Source organism: Nerophis lumbriciformis, linkage group LG25, assembly GCF_033978685.3.
Source record: "Nerophis lumbriciformis linkage group LG25, RoL_Nlum_v2.1, whole genome shotgun sequence".
NCBI lineage: Eukaryota > Metazoa > Chordata > Actinopteri > Syngnathiformes > Syngnathidae > Nerophis > Nerophis lumbriciformis.
Window position 1 is genome coordinate 3,630,001 of NC_084572.2, and position 27,502 is coordinate 3,657,502.

Below are 27,502 nucleotides of genomic sequence, written 5' to 3' on the forward strand. Positions count from 1 at the left end.
ATGCAGAGAAGGAAATCACAACTAAAAAAAAATCACTAATTTTTTCATACGGTGTTGATGTGGACATTTTTGCCTCAGCATTTTGATGGTGTGGGCGTGTGGCACCGAATAGAGATAAGCGTCTCGACAGACGTCACAATATTTGAACAATGATGACGAAAACTGTTTTCTCTGTCGTGTCGGTGTGTTGAAAATTGTTATGCGCTTATTTTTTAATTCGATTTTGTGCGTGGCATAGATTTGCTATGCGCAGAGGACGCTTAAACAGTGCGCAATTGCACAGGCGAGCACCTTAGAGGGAGCGTTGCTCGCACGGCTGCGCTAGCATCACAGCTAACGTTAGCCATGCTGCTACCTCTCTGCTCGGGGAGGACGTATACGTATGTGACGTATGACGTGACAGTATGTGACGTGTGTAAGAAGGTGCGCTGCTGTCTGTGAGAGGGAGACACAGGAAAGAGTGAGAAGAGCCTGTCGTGTAATGCCAGCAGCTAAAAGCAACTGCGTGAGAATTCACAGACCTGTGGATGTGTTGAAGGTGTGCTGGAAAATGTGGAACGGAAATTACAGAGCAGCAGAAAAGTGGAATGTATTATTTAAATCGGTGCGTTGGAAAACACGGACCGGAGGTTTTTTTTAAACTGGATCTGGATCGGCATTTTCCCATGCCTTGCCGATACGCAATTTTTGGCAAATATCGGCAGCCGATCCGATCCAAATATCGGATCGGGACATCCCTACTTCTGACACCACCAGATGGCATTTTAAGTGTCCACATAAGTGGCCATAAGACCCCAATTCAGTAGTGTTCACAATTTTGGAAATAAGAGCTAAAAGGTGCTGTCCACGCATGTTGCCACGAAGCTTTTAGAATTAATGCGCCTTATAATCCGGTGTGCCTTTTGTATGAAAATAGACTTGACTCGAGCCGCTCATCGGCAATGCGCCTTTTAATCTGGTGCGCCCTTTGGTCCGGAAAATACGGTAGTGTTCTTTTAATAATTGCAATGATGAGTGTGGCCAACAGGGCAGCACGGTGGAACAGGGGTTGGTGCATGTGCCTCACAATACGAAGGATCTTTCTGTGTGGAGTTTGCATGTTCTGCGTGGGTTCCCTCCGTGTACTCCGGCTTCCTCCCACTTCCAAAGACATGCACCTGGGGATAGGTTGATTGGCAACACTAAATGGTCCCTGGTGTGTGAATGTGAGTGTGAATGTTGTCTGTCTATCTGTGTTGGCCCTGTGATGAGGTGGCGACTTGTCCAGGGTGTACCCCGCCTTCCGCCCGAATGCAGCGGATAGAGGCTCCAGCACCCCAAAAGGGACAAGCGGTAGAAAATGGATGGATGGATGGAGTGTGGCCAACTTCACACAGGTGTTGTTGCATAGTTCATGTTTTATTCTCCTGATCCTCCCAGTCACCTCATGAAGACGCGGCCCCTTTTCTTATCTCAGCCACAAATCTGTGCGCTTTCTAGCTGTGGCGCTAATTGGCTGTCGTGCAAATTAGGGGCTAATTAGCGAATCATTACTAACGCTGACAAGTTTGCTACAATCACACCAAATTAGGAGATGCTCAACACTAAATTGGTCCCTAGTGTGTGAATGTGAGTGTGAATGTTGTATGTCTATCTGCGTTGGCCCTGCGATGAGGTGGCGACTTGTCCAGGGTAGGGCTGCAGCTAACGATTATTTTTCTATCGATTAATCTATAGATTATTTTTTTCGATTAATCGGTTAATCTATAGATTATTTTTTCGATTAATCTATAGATTATTTTTCCTTTTACCGATTATTTTTTTTATTTAAAATGAAGAGGAAAAAATAAATGTAGGCCAGTTTTTTCAAAAGGCATGGCTTTTATTTCCAAAAAAAAAAAGTATGGCCACTCAGTCAACATTGACAACAACATGACAAAATATTCTGTAACAATGTAAACATTTAAAACTTTTAACATTTAACAAAATTAAAAGTAGCTTATTTGCTTTTTAATGTGCAAATATAAAAGTAAACATCCAGTGCAAATCTTAATATTCTGGAATAGTATAAGCATTTAAAAAGTAAAAGTATTGCTTATTTTGCTTTAAAATGTGCAAAAATAAAGATAAACATCCAATACAAAAAAGTGCAAAACGGAAATATTCTGTAACAAGTGTAAACATTTCAACAAAAGTAAAAGTATTGCTTATTTGCTAAAATGTGCAAAAATAAAGCTAAACATCCAATACAAAAAAGTGTACAGTGTAAACATTTCAACAAAAGTAAAAGTATTGCTTATTTTGCTTAATAACACAACAATGATAGTATGATTAAAGTGAAAGTTAATTGTTGGTTTGTACATAGTATATGTAACTGTTAATGTTGTAAAAGGTATTTGCACAACTAATTAACGTTAGCGTTTGTGACACGTCTTGTGCCGTGGGGTTCTTTCAGGACCGACAGACTGAACGCCAGACGGCTTTGCCAGGTTTACAATCTTTTAATTTTACACAAAGTCTTTTCTCTTCCAACTCTTTTCTCTTTCTTTCCTCGCTTTTCAGCTCCTCTTCCTCGCTCGCTCGTCGTCCCCTGTCTCTTGCGGCGTCGCTCCCGGCGCGCCCCGCCTCGCCGCTCGCTCGCCGCCGCCGCCTCTCCACAGCGTTAAAGAGGAGCGCGTCTTTGTAAACACTGAACAGGCACGCCAAACGCGCCTCTCAGAGCAAACCTTGCTTTAGTTTATGAATTTACAACGCAGATACAAATGACACATTCATGTTTTTGTGTAATAATGACAACGTATACGCACGCGGACGATTGACTTGTTGATGGTGATGGCAAGAACGCTGTCGGGGGTTTTCTTTTCAAATGTTCGTTCATAGCCGTTGTGCTGCTATGATAGGCCATTTCCGCTCGACACAGTGTGCATACAACAACATTATTAGGCCGTTTATTGAAATACTCCAACACTTTTGACGACTTTTGACGTGCTTTTTTCCCCTCGCTCGCATCGTCTGCTTTGCGCTCCGCCATGACAGTAGTGTGACGTAAATATGCGACGCGCCGACGCACAAAAACGGCGTCGACGTATTTACGTAACCGATGACGTCGACTACGTCGACGCGTCGTTTCAGCCTTAGTCCAGGTTGTACCCCGCCTTCCGCCCGATTGTAGCGGAGATAGGCTCCAGCGCCCCCCGCGACCCCGAAGGGAATAAAGGGTAGAAAATGGATGGATGGATGGATAGAATTCCATACTCACAATAGAAGATGGTGACTTCAACTGACACACACACACACCTTTCCTCTTTTGAGCGCCATCTCACCTCATTGGATCTTCTCCTGGCTTGTATTCTCCAGCAGATGCTCTTCTTTGACACTCTCAGCCACCCTCACTCCCACGGTGCTGACTGTTGTCGTCAGCACTTCGTATTGTAACAAGAGATTAATGCTGCTCAGCCTCAAAATCACAATCTGCCCTGTCATGATAACGCGCACACACACACACACACACACACACACACACACACACACACACACACACACACACACACACACGGGGCAATAAAGTGACCTGCGATGGCGGGGACAAGGGTTTTGTGGTATAATCAGACATTCCAGCAGCTCCTTTTATAATTAGGGGCCAGTCTAATAACTGCATCGCCATACCTGCCAACTACTACGGTTTTCCTGTAATTAGTACGGTTTTCATCAACCTATTCCGGGTTACGGTTGCAGTGATAAAAAATACGGTTTTTCATTAATTAAATTTTAATTTTTTATTTTTTAAGTTTTATTCACGAAATCGCGTTAACAACAATGACAATCGACACTGCTGAGCAGATGCCCGAACCACCTCATTTGGCTCCTCTCGAAGTGGAGGAGTAGCGGCTTTACTTTGAGCTCCCCCCGGATGACAGAGCTTCTCACCCTATCTCTAAGGGAGAGCCCCGCCACTCGGCGGAGGAAACTCATTTCGGCCGCTTGTACCCGTGATCTTGTCCTTTCGGTCATAACCCAAAGCTCATGACCATAGGTGAGGATGGTAAGGAAGATCGACCGGTAAATTGAGAGCTTTGCCTTCCGGCTCAGCTCCTTCTTCACCACAACGGATCGATACAGCGTCCGCATTACTGAAGACGCCGCACCGGTCCACGATCCACTCTTCCCTCACTCGTGAACAAGGCCAGATGAAGCCATCAGGACCACATCTGCAAAAAGCAGAGACCTAATCCTGCAGCCACCAAACCAGAGCCCCTCAACGCCTTGACTGCGCCTAGAAATTCTGTCTAGGGCTGAAACGACGCGTCGATGTAGTCGACGTCATCGACGTCATCGACGTCATCGGTTACGTAAATACGTCGAGGACGTTTTTGTTCGTCGACGCGTCGCATATTTACGTCACACTACCGTCATGGCGGAGCGCAAAGCAGACGATGCGAGCGAGGGGAAAAAAGCACGCCAAAAGTCGTCAAAAGGGTGGGAGTATTTCAATAAACGGCCTAAGAAGAAACGCTACTTTTACTCCGCTACTTTTATCTACATTCAGCTCGCTACTCGCTACTAATTTTTATCGATCTGTTAATGCACGCTTTGTTTGTTTTGGTCTGTCAGACAGACCTTCATAGTGCCTGCCTTACTGGTGACGTTTCACTTCGTTCCACCAATCAGATGCAGTCACTGGTGACGTTGGACCAATCAAACAGAGCCAGGGGTCACATGACCTGACTGGCTCCGAGCTAACTTCGGGTGTTACCATTTAGTGGTCAATTGTACGGAATATGTACTGTACTGTGCAATCTACTAATAAAAGTTCCAATCAATCAATCAAAAGTGTGAAGGAAAAAAGACCCTTTTTTTATTTCAACCGTAAAGACTGACTGCACAGTTCCTGTCTTCACAATAAAAGTCCCGCTCCATCGCGCCTGCGCTTTCAAAATAAGAGTCTCCGAAAGCCAGCGCAAACAAGCTAGCAAGCTACGGAGTTTGCCGCCAATGTATTTCTTGTAAAGGGTATAAAAACGAATATGGAAGGTGGACAAATAAGATGCCAAATAACAACCACTTTCATGTGGTATTAGACAGAAAGGAGGAACTTTTTTTCTCCTCCATTTGAAAACGTGGACGTTACCAGCACTGCTTCCTGATTACAATCAATGCAAGTCATCAGAATCAGGTAATACACCAACTTATATTCTTGTCTTCATGAAAGAAAGGAATCTATATGTTAAACATGCATGTATAATTATTAAAACACCTTTAACATGTAAACAAAAACGGCAAAATAAATAAATATAAATTATATACTGTATATATCAATGTATGTATATATATATATATATATATATATATGTGTGTGTGTGTGTGTGTGTGTGTGTGTGTGTGTGTGTGTGTATATATATATATATACACATATATATATATATATATATATATATATATGATATGTGTGTGTATGTTACTCAGTACTTGAGTAGTTTTTTCACAACATACTTTTTACTTTTACTCAAGTAAATATTTGGGTGACTACTCCTTACTTTTACTTGAGTAATAAATCTCTAAAGTAACAGTACTCTTACTTGAGTACAATTTCTGGCTACTCTACCCACCTCTGCTAATGTTGTTGTATGCACACTGTGTCGAGCGGAAATGGCCTATCATAGCAGCACAACGGCAGCGTTCTTGCCATCACCATCAACTAGTCAATCGTCCGCGTGAGTATACGTTGTCATCATTACACAAAAACATGAATGTGTCATTTGTATCTGCGTTGTAAATTCATCAACTAAAGCACCGTTTCGCTCTGAGAGGAGCGTTTGGCGTGCCTGTTCAGTGTTTACAAAGACGCGCTCCTCTTTAACGCTAACGTTAATTAGTTGTGCAAATACCTTTTACAACATTAACAATTACGTATACTATGTACAAACAAACAATTAACTTTCACTTTAATCATACTATCATTGTTGTGTTATTAAGCAAAATAAGCAAAAGTTTTACTTTTGTTGAAATGTTTACACTGTTGTTACAGAATATTTCGTTTTGCACTTTTTTGTATTGGATGTTTATCTTTATTTTTGCACATTTTAGCAAATAAGCAATACTTTTACTTTTGTTGAAATGTTTACACTGTTGTTACAGAATATTTCCGTTTTGCACTTTTTTGAATTGGATGTTTATCTTTATTTTTGCACATTTTAAAGCAAAATAAGCAATACTTTTACTTTTGAAATGCTTATACTATTGCAGAATATTAAGATTTGCACTGGATGTTTACTTTTATATTTGCACATTAAAAGCAAATAAGCTACTTTTAATTTTGTTAAATGTTTACATTGTTACAGAATATTTTGTCATGTTGTTGTCAATGTTGACTGAGTGGCCATACTTTTTTTTTTGTAAATAAAAGCCATGCCTTTTGAAAAAACTGGCCTACATTTATTTTTTCATCTTCATTTTAAATTAAAAAAAAAAATCGGTAAAAGGAAAAATAATCTATAGATTAATCGAAAAAAATAATCTATAGATTAACCGATTAATCGAAAAAATAATCTATAGATTAATCGATAGAAAAATAATCGTTAGCTGCAGCCTTAATTCTGTCCATAAAAGTTATGAACAGAATCGGTGACAAAGGGCAGCCTTGGCGGAGTCCAACCCTCACTGGAAACGGGTGTGTTTTAGCTACTTCTAAATCACAAATCCTCGCATCCAAGGTGAAAAATGAAGTATGTTTCTTACAAGTATCATCCCTGCAGGATGAGGAATAGCTAAACATGCTTCACTCCACACCGTAAGAGGATACAATAGCTCACCGGCATCACCGCTAACGAAAGCTAGCACCCCTGAATGTAAACAAATGCCATGGGTGGATCTACACCTGACATCCACTGTAGGAGCCTAAATGCTGTTTAAGTTAATTTACATTTTTATGGAAGGTGCTTTATGTTTATTCAGCCAAAATGGGACTATTTACTTTATTTGTATAATACGAAAATGTATATATTTGCATGCTTAGAATATTTATAAGGTACACTTTATTTGTAATTATTACATTTGTCTAAATTTGATGACGTAACTGTTTGATTGCATATATGGCGGAAGGATCTGTGTGGTTGGTTGGTTTTTGGACAGAGTGCATTATTGGTAATGGCAGTCAGGTGCGGGGGAATTGAGCCACACAGTTTTTTGACCTCACTCTTACTTTTTCTTACTCTTACTTTTTCTAACTCGTTCTTGCCGTAACAAACTCTCTTTATTTTGCCATTCATTTGTTTCCACATCGTTATTGTTTTACGTTTTTGAATTATTAAGTAAACGATACAAAACGAAGAGGAGCGTCTGGAGTTTTGTTTGTTGTTGCCGAAGCAAGCGGAGCGAGGGAGAAAGTAGAGGAGCGTCAAGCTAAAGGCTTAATTAGGAATCTACATCCACTGTAATGATACCAAGTGCAAGAGCGTATCTAGTCAATACTACTATGATTACATCAATATTTTTTATAGTCACATTTTTTTTTAACTCATATTCATAAACTCAGGAATTACATCCCTGGACACATGAGGATTTAAATTATGACCAATGTATGATCCTGTATCTACTTGGTATCGGATCTATACTTCAATGTGTGGTATCATCCAAAACTAATGTAAAGTATCCAAACAGAAGAATAAGGGATTATTACATTTTAACAGAAGTGTCGATAGAACATGTTAAAACAGAAAATAAGCAGATATTAACAGTAAATGAACAAGTAGATTAATAATCAATTTTTACAGCTTGTCCTTTATAATTTTGACACAATAATAGAATGGAAAATGACACAATATGTTACTGCATATGTCATCAGACTAATTAGGAGCCTTTGTTTGCTTACTTACTACTAAAAGACAAGTTGTCTAGTATTTTCACTATTTTATTTAAGGACAACATTTTTCTTCTATTGCAATAAGAAACATGTTTAATGTACCCTAAGATTTTTTGTTAAAGCCGATAATGCCATTTTTTTGTTCCCCCCTTTATTTAGAAAAGTATCGAAAGGTTTAAAATCACAACAACGGTTTTGTTGGACCAGCCAGGACACCACTGATATGCAAGTCCAACATATGTCAATACAACACAAATTGTTTTTTTTTGTACGTAAATGGTAACGTTTGACCAGGCCCGGCCCTAACCAATCTGGCGCCCTAGGCAAGATTTTAGGTGGCGCCCCCCCACATCGGCAGTGAAGTGTATATACTCACAAGAAACCGAATAGCTTTGTCTTTAACCTTTTTTTTTTACTTACAACTATACCTAATATATAAAGGGGTGGAAAAGTGACTATTACCTGCAGGGCAAACATTAGCTAACCAGAAGGCAATAACAATGTAAACAAAAAACACCTGCTTAAAAGATCTAATACAAATGTCCCTGAGGAATGTAAGGTGGGAGTACTGTAATTACCTAACGTTACATTGTTATTTTCCATAACAATTTAGCCCCCTCCACAATATTAACCCGACGTTAAAACAGAACTAGCTATTTATTGATTAGCAATTGCCGAATCATGTAACATTAGCTTAATGCTAAAAAGCCAGGTTACTATCACATTCTGTAACAGACAAATAATTTCATGTAGGCTAACGTTACCTACCTGCTACCTCTGTCTTTTCTCGTTTCTCCTCCTCTTCTTTTCTCTTTTTTCTTCCCTGGGCACCTGACAGTTTTGGCCGTTTTGACATCTTGTGTTGATTTTTTGATGTGGTGACGTCCAAAAAGAGTCATGATACGGGAAGGGAGGGGGCGCACCGTGCGGGGGGGTGTAATGTTGTAACAAATAATATTTCTATTAAATAGGCTTTACTTTGCATTTTAATTAACGTGGGATTATTTTTTGTATTTAGAAATAATAGTACCAACTTTTTTTTTTCTTTTTTCTTTTTTTCTTTTTTTTTCTCCAACATTTGTGGCACTGGCGTGGCGCCCCCTGATGGACGGCGCCCTTAGCATTTGCCTATACGGCCTATGCCACGGGCCGGCCCTGCGTTTGACCCTGTTGTCGGACAAGCCAGGACATCACTGATGTGCAAGTTGAAGGCATGACCAAGTTACACTAGTGGCGGTTGTTTTGGTCAATCAATTAAAACTTAATGTACCAATGGTCAAGAAAGTGAAGCAAGTGTCACAAGGGACTCTTAAAGCTACAATATGTGACAACTGTGGCTTAGAACAGCAGCTCTAAAGTCATAAAAACTGCTGTAGAATATCTGTTTTCGAAACGACAACCTCACAACAACGGTTTTGTTGGACCAGCCAGGACACCACTGATGTGCAAGTTCAACATTGGTCAATACAACACTACTAATGTTTTTTTGTACGTAAATGGTAGCTTTTGACCCTGTTGTCGGACCAGCCAGGACACCACTTAAGTGCAAGTTCAACATATGTCAAAAAAACACAAGTTATGCTTTTTTTTGGTATGTTTTGTAGCAAATAAAACTAAATGTACCAATCATCAAGATAACACAGCGTGCGTCATAATTAGGGCTGCAGCTAACGATTATTTTTCTATCGATTAATCTATAGATTATTTTTTCGATTAATCGGTTAATCTATAGATTATTTTTTCAATTAATCTATAGATTATTTTTCCTTTTACCGATTATTTTTTTTATTTAAAATGAAGAGGAAAAAATAAATGTAGGCCAGTTTTTTCAAAAGGCATGGCTTTTATTTACAAAAAAAAAAGTATGGCCACTAGTCAGTCAACATTGACAACAACATGACAAAATATTCTGTAACAATGTAAACATTTAAAACTTTTAACATTTAACAAAATTAAAAGTAGCTTATTTGCTTTTTAATGTGCAAATATAAAAGTAAACATCCAGTGCAAATCTTAATATTCTGGAATAGTATAAGCATTTAAAAAGTAAAAGTATTGCTTATTTTGCTTTAAAATGTGCAAAAATAAAGATAAACATCCAATACAAAAAAGAGCAAAAAGGAAATATTCTGTAACAAGTGTAAACATTTCAACAAAAGTAAAAGTATTGCTTATTTGCTAAAATGTGCAAAAATAAAGCTAAACATCCAATACAAAAAAGTGTACAGTGTAAACATTTCAACAAAAGTAAAAGTATTGCTTATTTTGCTTAATAACACAACAATGATAGTATGATTAAAGTGAAAGTTAATTGTTGGTTTGTACATAGTATATGTAACTGTTAATGTTGTAAAAGGTATTTGCACAACTAATTAACGTTAGCGTTTGTGACACGTCTTGTGCCGTGGGGTTCTTTCAGGACCGACAGACTGAACGCCAGACGGCTTTGCCAGGTTTACAATCTTTTAATTTTACACAAAGTCTTTTCTCTTCCAACTCTTTTCTCTTTCTTTCCTCGCTTTTCAGCTCCTCTTCCTCGCTCGCTCGTCGTCCCCTGTCTCTTGCGGCGTCGCTCCCGGCGCGCCCCGCCTCGCCGCTCGCTCGCCGCCGCCGCCTCCCCACAGCGTTAAAGAGGAGCGCGTCTTTGTAAACACTGAACAGGCACGCCAAACGCGCCTCTCAGAGCAAACGGTGCTTTAGTTTATGAATTTACAACGCAGATACAAATGACACATTCATGTTTTTGTGTAATGATGACAACGTATACGCACGCGGACGATTGACTTGTTGATGGTGATGGCAAGAACGCTGTCGGGGGTTTTCTTTTCAAATGTTCGTTCATAGCCGTTGTGCTGCTATGATAGGCCATTTCCGCTCGACACAGTGTGCATACAACAACATTATTAGGCCGTTTATTGAAATACTCCGACACTTTTGACGACTTTTGGCGTGCTTTTTTCCCCTCGCTCGCATCGTCTGCTTTGCGCTCCGCCATGACAGTAGTGTGACGTAAATATGCGACGCGCCGACGCACAAAAACGGCGTCGACGTATTTACGTACCCGATGACGTCGACTACGTCGACGCGTCGTTTCAGCCTTAGTCATAATTGGCCCTTAAAGCTACACTATGTGAGAACAGTGGCTTAAAACAGCAGCTCTAAAGTCGTAAAAACTGCTTTAGAATCTCTCTTTTTGCAACGAAATACATTTTGGTACCAGTCGAGACAACCCTACCGCACACACACACACACACACACACACACACACACACACACACACACACACACACACACACACACACACACACACACACACACACACACACACACATTCCTTAATGCAGTTGACTTTCTCTTGCAATGACTCCGCCCCCTTCGCACTTCATGCGTCCATGTCAAGGCTTCCCTGAGCTTTTCTTGTCAAACGCTGGAGATTAAGTTTGTCAAACATCACGGCTATCCTTCTCCACCAAATCCACACTCCAATCATGTCCTTGACATTCCATTTGACTGAAAGCCAAAAAATGCGAGTGGGAAGTGATGCCATCAAAGCCAAACTTCAGATAAACTCCTTTGGCGTGGAAGATGTGATTACAAGATGATTTCTAATCTTGTTGTCCACACAGCTCCTGGTCATATGGAGAAAAAGACCCTTTTAATCATTTCAGTGCCATTAAAACGTCTTTAAGTGAAGGCAGGAAGCAGCTCACTGTCCTCTTATCGGGACTAAATAAGAATACTGGAACACAAAATTAGTTGCATCATTTTAAATTTGTCATTAAAATAGTTTGATGGTAAAAAATGTTTCTAATCATCATGATTCACTAGATCACAAGTGTCAAACTCAAGGTCTGCCCCGCCACTCCATTTCATCTGGCCCACCAGGACATTTTTTGTGGCCCGCCATATCATTTTATGTTGTCTAAAACATTATTCTATGTGGCCCACCACATCATTTATGTGACCCGCCACACCATTTTATGTTTTCTGCCATTATATATTGTGTCCTGCCATTTTTTTTTTGTGTGGCCCGCCACATTATTTTATGTGGCCCGCGTTAAAATGTATGTAACAAGGTAGGGATGTCCCGATCCGATATTTGGATCGGATCGGCTGCCGATATTTGCCAAAAATTGCGTATCGGCAAGGCATGGGAAAATGCCGATCCAGATCCAGTTTGAAAAAAAAACTCTGGTCCGTGTTTTCCAATGCACCATCCATCCATCCATCTTCTTCCGCTTATCCGAGGTCGGGTCGCGGGGGCAGCAGCTTAAGCAGGGAAGCCCAGACTTCCCTCTCCCCAGCCACTTCGTCCAGCTCCTCCCGGGGGATCCCGAGGCGTTCCCAGGCCAGCTGGGAGAGATAGTCTTCCCAGCGTGTCCTGGGTCTTCCCCGTGGCCTCCTACCGGTCGGACGTGCCCTAAACACCTCCCTAGGGAGGCGTTCAGGTGGCATCCTGACCAGATGCCCGAACCACCTCATCTGGCTCCTCTCGATGTGGAGGAGCAGCGGCTTTACTTTGAGCTCCCCCCGAATGACAGAGCTCCTCACCCTATCTCTAAGGGAGAGCCCCGCCACTCGGCGGAGGAAACTCATTTCGGCCGCTTGTACCCGTGATCTTGTCCTTTCGGTCATGACCCAAAGCTCATGACCATAGGTGAGGATGGGAACGTAGATCGACCGGTAAATCGAGAGCTTTGCCTTCCGGCTCAGCTCCTTCTTCACCACAACGGATCGATACAGCGTCCGCATTACTGAAGACGCCGCACCGATCCGCCTGTCGATCTCACGATCCACTCTTCCCCCACTCGTGAACAAGACTCCGAGGTACTTGAACTCCTCCACTTGGGGCAAGATCTCCTCCCCAACCCGGAGATGGCACTCCACCCTTTTCAGGGAGAGAACCATGGACTCGGACTTGGAGGTGCTGATTCCCATCCCAGTCGCTTCACACTCGGCTGCGAACCGATCCAGTGAGAGCTGAAGATCTTGGCCGGAGGAAGCCATCAGGACCACATCATCTGCAAATAGCAGAGACCTAATCCTGCAGCCACCAAACCAGATACCCTCAACGCCCTGACTGCGCCTAGAAATTCTGTCCATAAAGGTTATAAACAGAATCGGTGACAAAGGGCAGCCTTGGCGGAGTCCAACCCTCACTGGAAACGTGTCCGACTTACTCCCGGCAATGCGGACTAAGCTCTGACACTGATTATACAGGGAGCGAACTGCCACAATAAGACAGTCCGTTACCCCATACTCTCTGAGCACTCCCCACAGGACTTCCCGGGGTACACGGTCGAATGCCTTCTCCAAGTCCACAAAGCACATGTAGACTGGTTGGGCAAACTCCCATGCACCCTCAAGGACCCTGCCGAGAGTAAAGAGCTGGTCCACAGTTCCACGACCAGGACGAAAACCACACTGTTCCTCCTGAATCCGAGGTTCGACTATCCGGCGTAGCCTCCTCTCCAGTACACCTGAATAGACCTTACCGGGAAGGCTGAGGAGTGTGATCCCACGATAGTTAGAACACCCCCTCCGGTTCCCCTTCTTAAAGAGAGGAACCACCACCCCGGTCTGCCAATCCAGAGGTACCGCCCCCGATGTCCACGCGATGTTGCAGAGTCTTGTCAACCAAGACAGCCCCACAACATCCAGAGCCTTAAGGAACTCTGGGCGGATCTCATCCACCCCCGGGGCCTTGCCACCGAGGAGCTTTTTAACTACCTCGGCAACCTCAGCCCCAGAAATAGGAGAGCCCACCACAGATTCCCCAGGCCCTGCTTCCTCATAGGAAGACATGCTGGTAGGATTGAGGAGGTCTTCGAAGTATTCTCTCCACCGATCCACAACATCCGCAGTCGAGGTCAGCAGAGCACCATCCCCACCATACACGGTGTTGACACTGCACTGCTTCCCCTTCCTGAGGCGGCGGATGGTGGTCCAGAATTGCTTCGAAGCCTTCCGGAAGTCTTTTTCCATGGCCTCCCCGAACTCCTCCCATGTCCGAGTTTTTGCCTCCGCGACCGCTGAAGCCGCACACCGCTTGGCCTGTCGGTACCTGTCTGCTGCCTCAGGAGTCCCATGAGCCAAAAGAACCCGATAGGACTCCTTCTTCAGCCTGACGGCATCCCTCACCGCCGTCGTCCACCAACGGGTTCTAGGATTTAAATAATACATTCCACTTTTCTGCTGCTCTGTGATTTCCGTTCCGCATTTTCCAGCACACCTCCAACACATCCACAATTCTCACGCAGTTGCTTTTAGCTGCTGGCATTACACGACAGGCTCTTCTCACTCTTTCCTGTGTCTCCCTCTCACAGACAGCGAGCGCACCTTTTTACACACGTCACATACTATCACGACACACGTCACATACTGTCACGTCACACGTCACATACGTATACGTCCTCTCCCAGCAGAGAGCGAGGTAGCGGCATGGCTAACGTTAGCTGTGATGCTAGCGCAGCCGCTAAGGTGCGCGCCTGCTCAAGCGTCCTTTGCGCACGGCAAATCCACGCAAAAAATAAGCGCATAACAATTTTCGACACACGGACACGACAGAGACAACAGTTTTCTTCATCATTGTTCAAATATTGTGACGTCTGTCGAGATGCTTATCTCCATTTGGTGCCACACGCCCACACCATCAAAATGCAGAGGCAAAAATTTCCACATCAACACCGTATGAAAAAATTAGTGATTTTTTTAGTTGTGATTTCCTTCTCTGCATGAAAGTTTAAAAGTAGCATATATTAATGCAGTATGAAGAAGAATGTTTTAATGTAGACATGCAAGCCTTGAAAGAAAATGTTGAAAATCAAGACTACATTTCCTGCAAATGGGTGCATTTCTACCCTATATTTTAACTTTAGATTTATCCTCTTATTAAAGTTAAAGTACCAATGATTGTCACGCACACACTGGGTGTGGTGAAATTTGTCCTCTGCATTTGACCCATCCCCTTGTTCACCCCCTGGGAGGTGAGGGGAGCAGTGGGCAGCAGCGGTGGCCGCGCCCGGGAATCATTTTTGGTGATTTAACCCCCAATTCCAACCCTTTGACACTTACATCCGGCGCCCCCCTCCACACCCTGGATTATAAATAATGTAAATAATTCAATGTGATTATCTTGTGTGATGACTGTATTATGATGATAGTATATATCTGATAGTATATATCTGTATCATGAATCAATTTAAGTGGACCCCGACTTAAACAAGTTGAAAAACTTATTGGGGTGTTACCATTTAGTGGTCAATTGTACGGAATATGTACTTCACTGTGCAACCTACTAATAAAAGTCTCAATCAATCAATCAAAACACATAGAATCATCATACTGCTGTGATTATATGCATCAAGTGTTCATTCAAGGCTAAGGCAAAATATCGAGATATATATCGTGTATCGCAATATGGCCTTAAAATATCGCAATATTAAAAAAAGGCCATATCGCCCAGCCCTAGTTCAATGGTGCCATTTCTGTTTGTCATGTATAATTTTGTCTATTTTGTGTTTATCCTTGAATAAACAGGTCAGTTTCTTGTTACCAACCATTGTGTATTATTCAAACTCCCCTAATTCAGCTGGCTAGTTGTTATCAAGAGTACTAAAACCCTTTTCAACATGATTCTGACAACTAAGTAGGCTAAATAACTTTAAACTTTAATACATGCTCGGATAGGCCAGTATCGGTCAGTATCGGTATCGGATCGGAAGTGCAAAAACAATATCGGTATCGGATCGGAAGTGCAAAAACCTGGATCGGGACATCCCTATAACAAGGCTAATATACCGTATTTTTTGGACTATAAGGCGCACTTAAAATCCTTTCATTTTCTCAAAACTCGACAGTGCTCCTTATAACCCGGTGCGCCTAATATAGTTTTGGTTGTGCTTACCGACCTCAAAGCTATTTTATTTGGTACATGGTGAAATGATACATGTGGCCAGTAGATGGCAGTCACACATAAGAGATACTTGTAGACTGCAATATGACTCAAGTAAACAACACCAAAATTGTATATGTCCATCCATCCATTTTCTACCGCTTGTCCCTTTTTGGGGTTGTGGGGGGTGCTGGTGCCTATCTCAGCTGCATTCGGGCGGAAGGCGGTGTACACCCTGGACAAGTCGCCCCCTCATCGCAAGGCCAACACAGATAGACAGACAACATTCACACTCACATTCACACACTAGGGCCAATTTAGTGTTGCCAATCAGCCTATCCCCAGGTACGTGTTTGTGGAGGTGGGAGGAAGCCGGAGTACCCGGAGGGAACCCACGCAGTCACGGGGAGAACATGCAAACTCCACACAGAAATATCCAGAGCGCAGGATCGAACCCAGGACTACTCTGGACTTTTGTATTGTAAGGCAGATGCACTAACCCTTCTTCCACCGTGCTGCCTAATTGTATATGTTCCATTGAAAATATAGAACATTATACACGGCGCTCAAAAATCTATCAAAATGTTTTAGTAGGACTTTGGTAAGCTATGAAGCCGCACCGCTTGATGGATTGTACTGTGCTTCAACATAGGAGTATTATTATGGTGTGTGTATAAGGCAGCGTTTCTCAAAGTGTGGGGCGTGCCCCACTGGTGGGGAATAGAGACATGACAGGTGGGGCGCGAGGAAGGCGAGGAAATTTCACTTAAATTTTTTTTTTTTTATTATTATATTCTTAGATTATTTTTTTTTACTATGCTTTCATTTTCTATACACACTGTAAATCACTTTGTGATTCTGTCTGTGAAATCCGCGATATAAATAAATGGAAATTACCGGTACTTATTTTTACTGTAGGCTTTATATTTCTCGGTACGAGCGAAAGTTTGACAGACATAGCAACAGTAACTAATGGGGGCGGGGCTAAGCGGAACAAACTTTTGCGCGGATGGGTAGCAGGCTAATGTGTGGACCACAATTACACAAATATATACATTTGTGACTCGCACCTCAAAGGTCGTCGAGCCAGAGCCAGCGCCTGCAGAGAAACAAAAATGTGACGGGCACACACTGTGTCATTCACCGGGAAGCACTCGCGTCAAGGCAGCTCAGCCCCGAACTCAATGAGGTTTTAACAGATGTTGTGAGCGCGGTAAATTTGATCAAAACACGACCACTGAAAGTGCGACTGTTCTCTGCACTGTGTGAGGAAATGGGAGCTGATCATACAGCCGTGCTGTTTCACAGTGAAGCAAGGTGGCTCTCCCGGGGAAAAGTGCTGTCACTTGCCCTGTCTTGCCAAATGCATAGCTCCTCCTTTTTTTTGTTGCAAAGATTGCAAAGTGGCACTTTTTTTGTATTTATTATTGAACTTGATGCAAGTTATAACACTTTTTTTGATTTATTATTGAACTTGATGCAAGTTATAACACTTTTTTTGATTTATTATTGAACTTGATGCAAGTTATTTGATTTATTATTGAACTTGATGCAAGTTATAACACTTTTATTTGATTTATTATTGAACTTGATGCAAGTTATAACACTTTTTTGATTTATTATTGAACTTGATGCAAGTTATAACACTTTTTTTGATTTATTGAATGTGATGCAAGTTATAACACTTTTTTTGATTTATTATTGAACTTGATGCAAGTTATAACACTTTTTTTGATTTATTATTGAACTTGATGCAAGTTATAACACTTATTTGATTTATTATTGAACTTGATGCAAGTTATAACACTTTTTTTGATTTATTATTGAACGTGATGCAAGTTATAACACTTTTTTTGATTTATTATTGAACTTGATGCAAGTTATAACACTTTTTTTGATTTATTATTGAACTTGATGGAAGTTATTTTATTTATTATTGAACTTGATGCAAGTTGTACCACAGCTGCACAGTTATTTTATTTATCATTGAACTTGATGTTATTTTATGTTATTGAGTTTGAATGTATACAACTTGATGTTTAATAAATTTGAAAATGTTAAAGCTTGGCATTAGCGCTCTGTTGGGGCGATGGGGGCAGGTGGGGCTTGAAAACTCCCCCTTGTCCAAAGTGTGGGGTGACAAAAAAAGTTTGAGAACCACTGGTATAAGATAAGACATATTATCTGGCGTTTTGTTTCGCAACATTATGCAAAAGCAACTTTTCTTACCTTCTGGTACCTGCTGATCTGTATTTGGGATCTGCATGAGTCCTGAAAATTTGAGCGGGTCCGCCATTGTAGTCTGTGCCGACACCGTAGTCGATAAACTTCTTCTTTTTCTCTATCTTCTTGTTATGGGGCATTCATCCTCCGCTGTTGCTATTTCTAATATAAAGTAGTGTAAAGTACTTACTTATATCTGTCAGTAAACTCCCCATGAAAGCGCTAAAACATACCGGTGTAGTGAGTTTACTTTATTCACCCAAGGAACTTTAGTTTTTAGAAAGTTCGGGTCAGACGGTTTTCCACGGGACACATTTTCGGCGTTGTTATTGCATTAATGAGCCACGGATGAGGAGATGCTGCTCCGTTATTGATTGAAGTAAAGTCTGAATGTCATTAAAACAGTTAGCTCCGTCTTTTGACACTTCTTCCACTCCCGTCCTTGCACGCTACACCGCTACAACAAAGATGACGGGGGAGAAGACGCTGTCGAAGGTGAGCCACGTAAATAAGACCGCCCACAAAACGGCGCATCCTGAAGCGACTGTCAGAAAGCGACTTGAAGATGTGTAAAACATCATCTATGCAACATTTTGACCAAAGAACCACCATCACATGTTATGTAGACCACAAGGAAGTCTTTTACATTTAGGGAAAAAAATAAAAAGCAATTAGGTGCAGATATAAATAAATAGATTACTGTACAGATAAAAATATTGCACTTTTGCATATGCATCCAGGTTTATGGATGTATATTATATTGTCTTTATATTCCAGCCAGTTAATCCATTTTTGGGGGGAATTGAGGGGATAACTATGATGCGTTCAAGAGTCTTACTGCCTGAGGGAAGAAGCTGTTACAGAACCTGGAGGTTCTGCTACAGAGGCTGCGGAACCTCTTTCTAGAGTCCAGCAGTGAAAACAGTCCTTGGTGGGGGTGGGAGGAGTCTCTGCAGATTTTCTGAACCCTGGTCAGGCAGCGGCTTTTTGCGATCTCCTGGATAGGAGGAAGAGGAGTCCTGATGATCTTTTCCGCCGTCCTCACCACTCTCTGTAGAGACTTCCAGTCTGAGGCACTGCAGGCTCTAGTCCAGACAGACATGCTGTTTACTAATCGATTCTATAATCGTCCCTGTCTGGATTGCAATGCATCTAGAAATCGATTATTTCCATCACCTTTATTTAATATATTTTGTAACTGTGAAAAAAATATAGACATTTGAAAAAATGAATGTTCTGTTAACCCTGTAAGACCCAAATATAGAAAAACCTAAAAAAAAATATATTTGACCCTTCAGATGTTGTTGTAGGAAGCATTTGATGCAGAAATTGAAGAGTTAAAAAAATAAAATAAAAATGTTTATGTATGTTTTCGCTCCCTGTATAATCAGTGCCAGAGCTTGGTCCGCATTGCCGGCAGTAAGTCGGACACGTTTCCAGTGAGGGTTGGATTCCGCCAAGGCTGCCCTTTGTCACCGATTCTGTTCATAACCTTTATGGACAGAATTTCTAGGCGCAGTCAGGGCGTTGAGGGTATCTGGTTTGGTGGCTGCAGGATTAGGTCTCTGCTATTTGCAGATGATGTGGTCCTGATGGCTTCCTCAGGCCAAGATCTTCAGCTCTCACTGGATCGGTTCGCAGCCGAGTGTGAAGCGACTGGGATGGGAATCAGCACCTCCAAGTCCGAGTCCATGGTTCTCTCCCGGAAAAGGGTGGAGTGCCATCTCCGGGTTGGGGAGGAGATCTTGCCCCAAGTGGAGGAGTTCAAGTACCTCGGAGTCTTGTTCACGAGTGGGGGAAGAGTGGATCGTGAGATCGACAGGCGGATCGGTGCGGCGTCTTCAGTAATGCGGACGCTGTATCGATCCGTTGTGGTGCAGAAGGAGCTGAGCCGGAAGGCAAAGCTCTCGATTTACCGGTCGATCTACATTCCCACCCTCACCTATGGTCATGAGCTTTGGGTCATGACCGAAAGGACAAGATCACGGGTACAAGCGGCCGAAATTAGTTTCCTCTGCCGAGTGGCGGGTCTCTCCCTTAGAGATAGGGTGAGAAGCTCTGTCATCCGGGGGGAGCTCAAAGTAAAGCCGCTGCTCCTCCACATCGAGAGGAGCCAGATGAGGTGGTTCGGGCATCTGGTCAGGATGCCACCCGAACGCCTCCCTAGGAAGGTGTTTCGGGCACGTCCGACCGGTAGGAGGCCACGGGGAAGACCCAGGACACATGCTGGGAAGACTATCTCTCCCGGCTGGCCTGGGAACGCCTCGGGATCCCCCGGGAGGAGCTGGATGAAGTGGCTGGGGAGAGGGAAGTCTGGGCATCCCTGCTTAAGCTGCTGCCCCCGCGACCCGACCTCGGATAAGCGGAAGAAGATGGATGGATAGATGGATGTTTTTAGAGAAATGTTGTAATATTGCAACATTGGGCTTTGACGGGAGCAGAAATTCTGTATTTGTACTAGCGTTGTCTAAACAACTGAGGGTTCTGTTGCAGGGTTGATTGCTTACTTAGCCCCATAACGCTATATACAATTAATAATACTCACACATTAGTTATATTTTTATGAAGTCATCTATTACAAATATAAAAAATATGAAACGATAAAACTCTTAAAAAACGCTTTTTCTCCCTCTTTTTTTCTTTTCATCACATTGGTCATGAAGACTTTCATGGTGGTGAAAGTCCTAAAAACAGTCCCTGTCGTCTGTAAAAGGTCTGTAGAATGTATACTATCCATGTATAGAGAAAATACTTCAGGCAGTGATGTAGTGGAGGGAATACAACCTGTTTGAGCCCACTGCAACAAGCCAGCTATTTTGACTACCACATTCACCCAGTGTTGTATAATTGCAACAATTATATAACAAGCTCTAAATGAAATTTGATGCATGTGTTCCACAATAACTGCATATGTACATGCTCTAGACCAGGGGTGCTCATTACGTCGATCGCGAGCTACCGGTCGATCTCGGAGGGTGTGTCAGTCGATCACCAGCCAGGCATTAAAAAAATAGTCCTAAAAATGAGCGATCATAAATCTTCACTATGACGTCACTTTCGTCACTTGATTGACATTCACGGCACCCGAGGGTCTTCTGAGATGACGCTGGCTGCTGCCAGCTCATTAAAATTACCGACTGGAAGGCGAGAAACACTTAATTTCAACAGACTCTGGCGCCGTACCTGTCGTCAAAACTCCAAAGACCGACTGCACAGTTGCGCTAACAAAACAAGAGTCTCGGAAAGCTGGCGTGCACAAGCTAGCAAGCTACGGAGTTTGCCGACAATGTATTTCTTGTAAAGTGTATACAAAGGAGTACGGAAGCTGGACAAATAAGATGCCAAAAACCAACCACTTTCATGTGGTATTGGACAGAAAGGAGGACTTTTTTCTCCTCCATTCGAAAATGCGGACGTTTTTAGCACCACTGTCTGATTCCAATCAATGCAAGTCATCAGAATCAGGTAATACACCAACTTATATTCTTGTCTTCATAAAAGAAAGGAATCTATATGTGTTAAACATGCCTGTATTATCTTTAAACACCTTAACTTGTTAACAATATTAACTATATGTGTTAAACATGCCTGCATTAACTTTAAACACCTTTAACTTATTAACAATATTAACTATGTGTTAAACATGCTTGTATTATCATTAAACACCTTTAACTTGTTAACAATATTAACTATATGTGTTAAACATGCTTGTATTATCTTTAAACACCTTTAACTTATTAACTATATGTATTAAACATGCTTGTATTATCATTAAACACCTTTAACTTGTTAACAATATTAATTATATGTATTAAACATGCTTGTATTATCATTAAACACCTTTAACTTGTTAACAATATTAACTATATGTATTAAACATGCTTGCATTATCTTTAAACACCTTTAACTTGTTAACAATATTAACTATATGTATTAAACATTCTTGTATTATCATTAAACACCTTTAATCTATTAACAATATTAACTATGTGTTAAACATGATTGCATTATCATTAAACACCTTTAATTTATTAACAATATTAACTATGTGTTAAACATGCTTGCATTATCATTAAACACCTTTAACTTATTAACAAAAACATATATTTCATAAATAAGTAAATATAAATTATATATATGAATGAGGTAGATCCCCACGACTTGATCAATTGAAAAGTAGCTCGCCTGCAGAAAAAGTGTGAGCACCCCTGATATAGACATTGTAATAACAACCAAAAAAATATATAAAAGACATTTTAATTACTTGAATCTGATTAATCTAGTCCAATGAAACTAATAGATTTTGTTCGAAGGAAACCTTGAGAGGTTGTGTGAGTTCATGGCCAGAAGGCGTGACTTATAAACAAATGTACGATCCAATAGCCTTGTGAGACTGAACAATAGGACCCAATGACTATGTAAATGTGGTAAAAAAAAACAAAAACATATATAACAGGTTGTTTTTTAGGATGGTTAAAGGTAACGTTGTAATTTTACAACAAGGGGTGTTACAGGGTTAAACCACTTATGGTTTCATAAACTAGTTGCTGGTGTTTTTGTTATATTTTTGGGTTTACATTTTTTTTTACTTCTAGCACGTTGCAAAGATTCCCTTCAATGTTCATTTATATATTTAACTCATCTAAGGCTGAAACGACGCGTCGACGTAGTCGACGTCATCGGTTACGTAAATACGTCGACGCCGTTTTTGTGCGTCGGCGCGTCGCATATTTACGTCACACTACTGTCATGGCGGAGCGCAAAGCAGACGATGCGAGCGAGGGGAAAAAAGCACGCCAAAAGTCGTCAAAAGTGTCGGAGTATTTCAATAAACGGCCTAATAATGTTGTTGTATGCACACTGTGTCGAGCGGAAATGGCCTATCATAGCAGCACAACGGCTATGAACGAACATTTGAAAAGAAAACCCCCGACAGCGTTCTTGCCATCACCATCAACTAGTCAATGGTCCGCGTGCGTATACGTTGTCATCATTACACAAAAACATGAATGTGTCATTTGTATCTGCGTTGTAAATTCATAAACTAAAGCACCGTTTGCTCTGAGAGGCGCGTTTGGCGTGCCTGTTCAGTGTTTACAAAGACGGGCTCCTCTTTAACGCTGTGGAGAGGCGGCGGGGGCGAGCGAGCGGCGAGGCGGGGCGCGCCGGGAGCGACGCCGCAAGAGACGGGACGACGAGCGAGCGAGGAAGAGGAGCTGAAAAGCGAGGAAAGAAAGAGAAAAGAGTTGGAAGAGAAAAGACTTTGTGTAAAATTAAAAGATTGTAAACCTGGCAAAGCCGTCTGGCGTTCAGTCTGTCGGTCCTGAAAGAACCCCACGGCACAAGACGTGTCACAAATGCTAATGTTAATTAGTTGTGCAAATACCTTTTACAACATTAACAGTTACATATACTATGTACAAACCAACAATTAACTTTCACTTTAATCATACTATCATTGTTGTGTTATTAAGCAAAATAAGCAATACTTTTACTTTTGTTGAAATGTTTACACTGTACACTTTTTTGTATTGGATGTTTAGCTTTATTTTTGCACATTTTAGCAAATAAGCAATACTTTTACTTTTGTTGAAATGTTTACACTTGTTACAGGATATTTCCGTTTTGCACTTTTTTGTATTGGATGTTTATCTTTATTTTAAAGCAAAATAAGCAATACTTTTACTTTTTAAGTGCTTATACTATTCCAGAATATTAAGATTTGCACTGGATGTTTACTTTTATATTTGCACATTAAAAAGCAAATAAGCTACTTTTAATTTTGTTAAATGTTAAAAGTTTTAAATGTTTACATTGTTACAGAATATTTTGTCATGTTGTTGTCAATGTTGACTGAGTGGCCATACTTTTTTTTTTGTAAATAAAAGCCATGCCTTTTGAAAAAACTGGCCTACATTTATTTTTTCCTCTTCATTTTAAATAAAAAAAATAATCGGTAAAAGGAAAAATAATCTATAGATTAATCGAAAAAAATAATCTATAGATTAACCGATTAATCGAAAAAAATAATCTATAGATTAATCGATAGAAAAATAATCGTTAGCTGCAGCCCTAAACTCATCATTTTGTGTACAGTATTTCACATTATTTTCTGCATGCAAAACCATCAATATTGTTCATAAAATGTGTGTTGTCTTCATATTTCTGGGGTCTGGAATGCAATAATTAGATTGAATAGAATCATTCCATTTGTAAGAATGACTTTGGTTTTTGTCCGACCGCATGGAAGGGATTATGGAGGGACTTACTGTACTTGCAATTGTTTGTGTAATAATTGAAGGGGAATCTGGATCCGGGATGTCGTCACTGTCTGCGCCTGAGTCGCTTCTTTGTCTTTGGCTTTCAGGAGGCTGAGTGTCCAGCCAAGTTGTTACCCCATGGTACCGTGCGTTTGTGCGTGTGTGTTGACTGCAAAAAACAGCTACGTAAAAATGAGGAGCTGTATGACTTTTGTGCCTTAACTGAGATAATATTACTGACTTATGATTAATATGTTTATGATTGTGACTGCAGCTGTATTCTTTTTGTAAAGAGAGGATTATTAATAACATCAACATGATGCATTATACTGTTTATTGTGGTGTGTTTGTGCACAGAAATGCTATTAGGAAGACTGCAGCTTGTTTAAGGCTGCTATAATTAAACAGACTAATGGGAGCAGAATGCAGGCATGAACTGATATACTGCTTTCAAACTTCTTCTTGGTCCTCGTCCTCGTTGTCATCCACTTCATCTTCTTCTTTTTTGTTCACTTCCTCTTCCTCTTCTTCTTCTTCATCCACTTCCTCTTCTTCTTTTGTCGTTCTACATCCTTTGTGCTCTTCTTGACATTTCGTTGTACTTGTGCAATGACAATGCAGAGAATCTTCTTCCTGTTCTTTTTTGTCGTCTTCTTCTTCTACGTTTGCCTTTCTCATCTTTTGTCTTTTTTGTCTTCGTCTTCTTCTCTGTCGTTTTTTGTCCTTCGTCGTTGTCCTTAGTCATCTTTGTCTTCTTTGCCTTCTTCTTCTTCTTCTTAGCTGTTCATAGTCCTTCTTTATTGTCGTCCTTTGTTTTCTTCTTCTTCTTCATCATTCTTGGTCTTCTTCGTTCATCGTCGTCATTCGTCCTCTTCTTGACGTTCATTGTCTTTCTTTTGTTATCCTTCGTGTTTTTCACCATCATTCTTCGTCTTTGGCCCTCTTTTCCGTCTTTCGTCCCCTTCTTCGTCGTCCTTCGTCCTCTTCATTGTCGTTCTTTGTCCTTTTTTTTGTCGTCCTTCGTCCTCTTCTCCATCATTCTTTGTCCTTCGCCATCCTTCGCCGTTTCCTTCTTCGTCATCCTTCATCCTTCGTCCTCTTCTTTGTCCTTTTTATTTGTCCTTTTTATTTGTCGTCCTTGGTCCTCTTCTCCATTATTCGTCCTTCGCCGTCTTTCGTCTCCTTTTTCGTCATCCTTCGTCCTTTGTCCTCTTCTTTGTCATTATTTGTCCATTTCTTTGTCGTCCTTTGTCCTCTTCTCCATCATTCTTCGTCCTTCGCCGTCTTTTCCGTCCTTTGTCTCCTTCTTCGTCATCCTTCGTCCATCGTCGTCGTTTGTCCTCTTCTTTGGTGTCCTTCGTCTTCTTCTCCATCATTCTTCATCCTTCGCCGTCTTTTCCTTCCTTCTTTTCCTTCTTCGTCATTCTTTATCCTTCGTCCTGCGTCCTCTTCTTTGTTGTTCTTTGTCCTTTTCTGTCATTCTTCGTCCTTCATCCTCTTTTTTTTTTGACCGTTCCCGTCTGTCGTCGTCCTACGTTGTCGTTGTCGTCGTATTTTGTCCGTCGTTGTCCTTCGTCTTCTTCTTTGTCGTCCGTGTTGTTTTTCGGCGTCTTTCTTTTTCTTCATCGTCCTTTGTCTTATTTGTTGTTCTTTGTCTTCTTCATCCTTTGTTTTCTTCTTCGTCGTCTTTCATGTTTTTCACATTTTTCGTCTTCTTCGTCATCCTTCATCCTTCGTCCTCTTCTTTGTCCTTTTTATCTGTCCTTTTTATTTGTCGTCCTTGGTCCTCTTCTCCATCATTTTTCGTCCTTCGCCGTCTTTCGTCTCCTTTTTTGTCATCCTTCGTCCTTTGTCCTCTTCTTTCTCATTCTTTGTCCATTTCTTTGTCGTCCTTTGTCCTCTTCTCCATCATTCTTCGTCCTTCGCCGTCTTTTCCGTCCATTGTCTCCTTCTTCGTCATCCTTCATCCTTCATCCTCTTCTTTGTCCTTTTTATTTGTCCTCCTTAGTCATCTTCTCCATTCTTCTTCGTCCTTCGCCGTCTTTTCTGTCTTTCGTCTCCTTTTTCGTCATCCTTCGTCCTTTGTCCTCTTCTTTGTCATTCTTTGTCCTTTTCTTTGTCGTCCTTTGTCCTCTTCTCCATCATCCTTCGTCCTTCGCTGTCTTTTCCGTCCTTCGTCTCCTTCTTCTTCATCCTTCGTCCACCGTCGTCGTTTGTCCTCTTCGTGACGTTCATTGTCCTTTTCTTTGTTGTCCTTTGTCTTCTTCTCCATCATTCTTCGTCCTTCGTTGTCTTTTCCTTCCTTTGTCTCCTTCTTCGTCATTCTTCATCCTTAGTCCTCTTTTTGTTGTTCTTTGTCCTTCGTCCTCTTCTATCAGTCTTCGTCCTTCGTCCTCTTTTTAGACCGTTGTCGTCTGTTGTTGTCATCGTCTTTTGTCCGTCGTTGTCCTTCGTCTTCTTCTTTGTCGTTCGTGTTGTTTTTTGGCGTCCTTTTTCTTATTCGTTGTTCTTCGTCTTCTTCGTTCTGTCTTCTGCTTCATCGTTCTTTGTCTTCTTCATCCTTTTTCTTCTTCTTCGTCTTTCATGTTTTTCGCATTTTCCGTCGTCTTCGTCATTATCTGTCATGTCTGTGTGATCATGTTTTGTTTTAGTCATGTTCGGTTTTGTTTTTGGACTTTTTGTGCACGTTTGTTGTTTTGTCACCATAGCAACCATTAGTTTTCACCTGTCACGTCACGCACCTGTTTCACGTTTTGAGTCACGCACCTGCTTTCACTAATCATGTCTATAGTATTTAAGTTCATTGTTTTCAGTTTGTCGTTCTGGCGACATCCCGCATCCATACCCGTCACAATCTGTTTACCTCTGCGCACTTCATGCCACGTCCAAGTAAGTTTTTGTTTATTAATGCCACAGTTAGTGTTTTTGTTTCATTGTTCGTAGTTTCTGCCTTTGTGCAAGTTTTGTGTTTATAGCCTAGTTTTGTACCTCCACTGTGAGCGCCTTTTGTTTGTTTCTTTTTTTTGAGTGTTAAAATTAAATATGTCTTCACCTTCACGCCATGTCTGGTCCAAATCATTTGCACCACGGGAGAACAAACCACGCCATAGTCCAAGTCCTGACATTATCGTCGTTTGTCGTCGTCGTCCTTTGTCATCGTCCTTCTTCGTTTGTTGTCGCACTTTGTCTTCTTCTTTGACTTTCTTTTTCGTGGCCGTCTTCTTCAACACTCAACTTTGGACGTCCACCTTCTCCACCATGCTGTCGATCACTAACAAATCTTTGCTC

General features: G+C 41.4%; 1 protein-coding gene across 1 annotated transcript in view; it reads left to right on the top strand.

The window, feature by feature from the left end:
- LOC133621523 (plexin-B2-like) overlaps positions 1-27,502 on the top strand; it is a 254,413-nt gene that overhangs the window by 101,349 nt on the left and 125,562 nt on the right. The window lies entirely within an intron of this gene.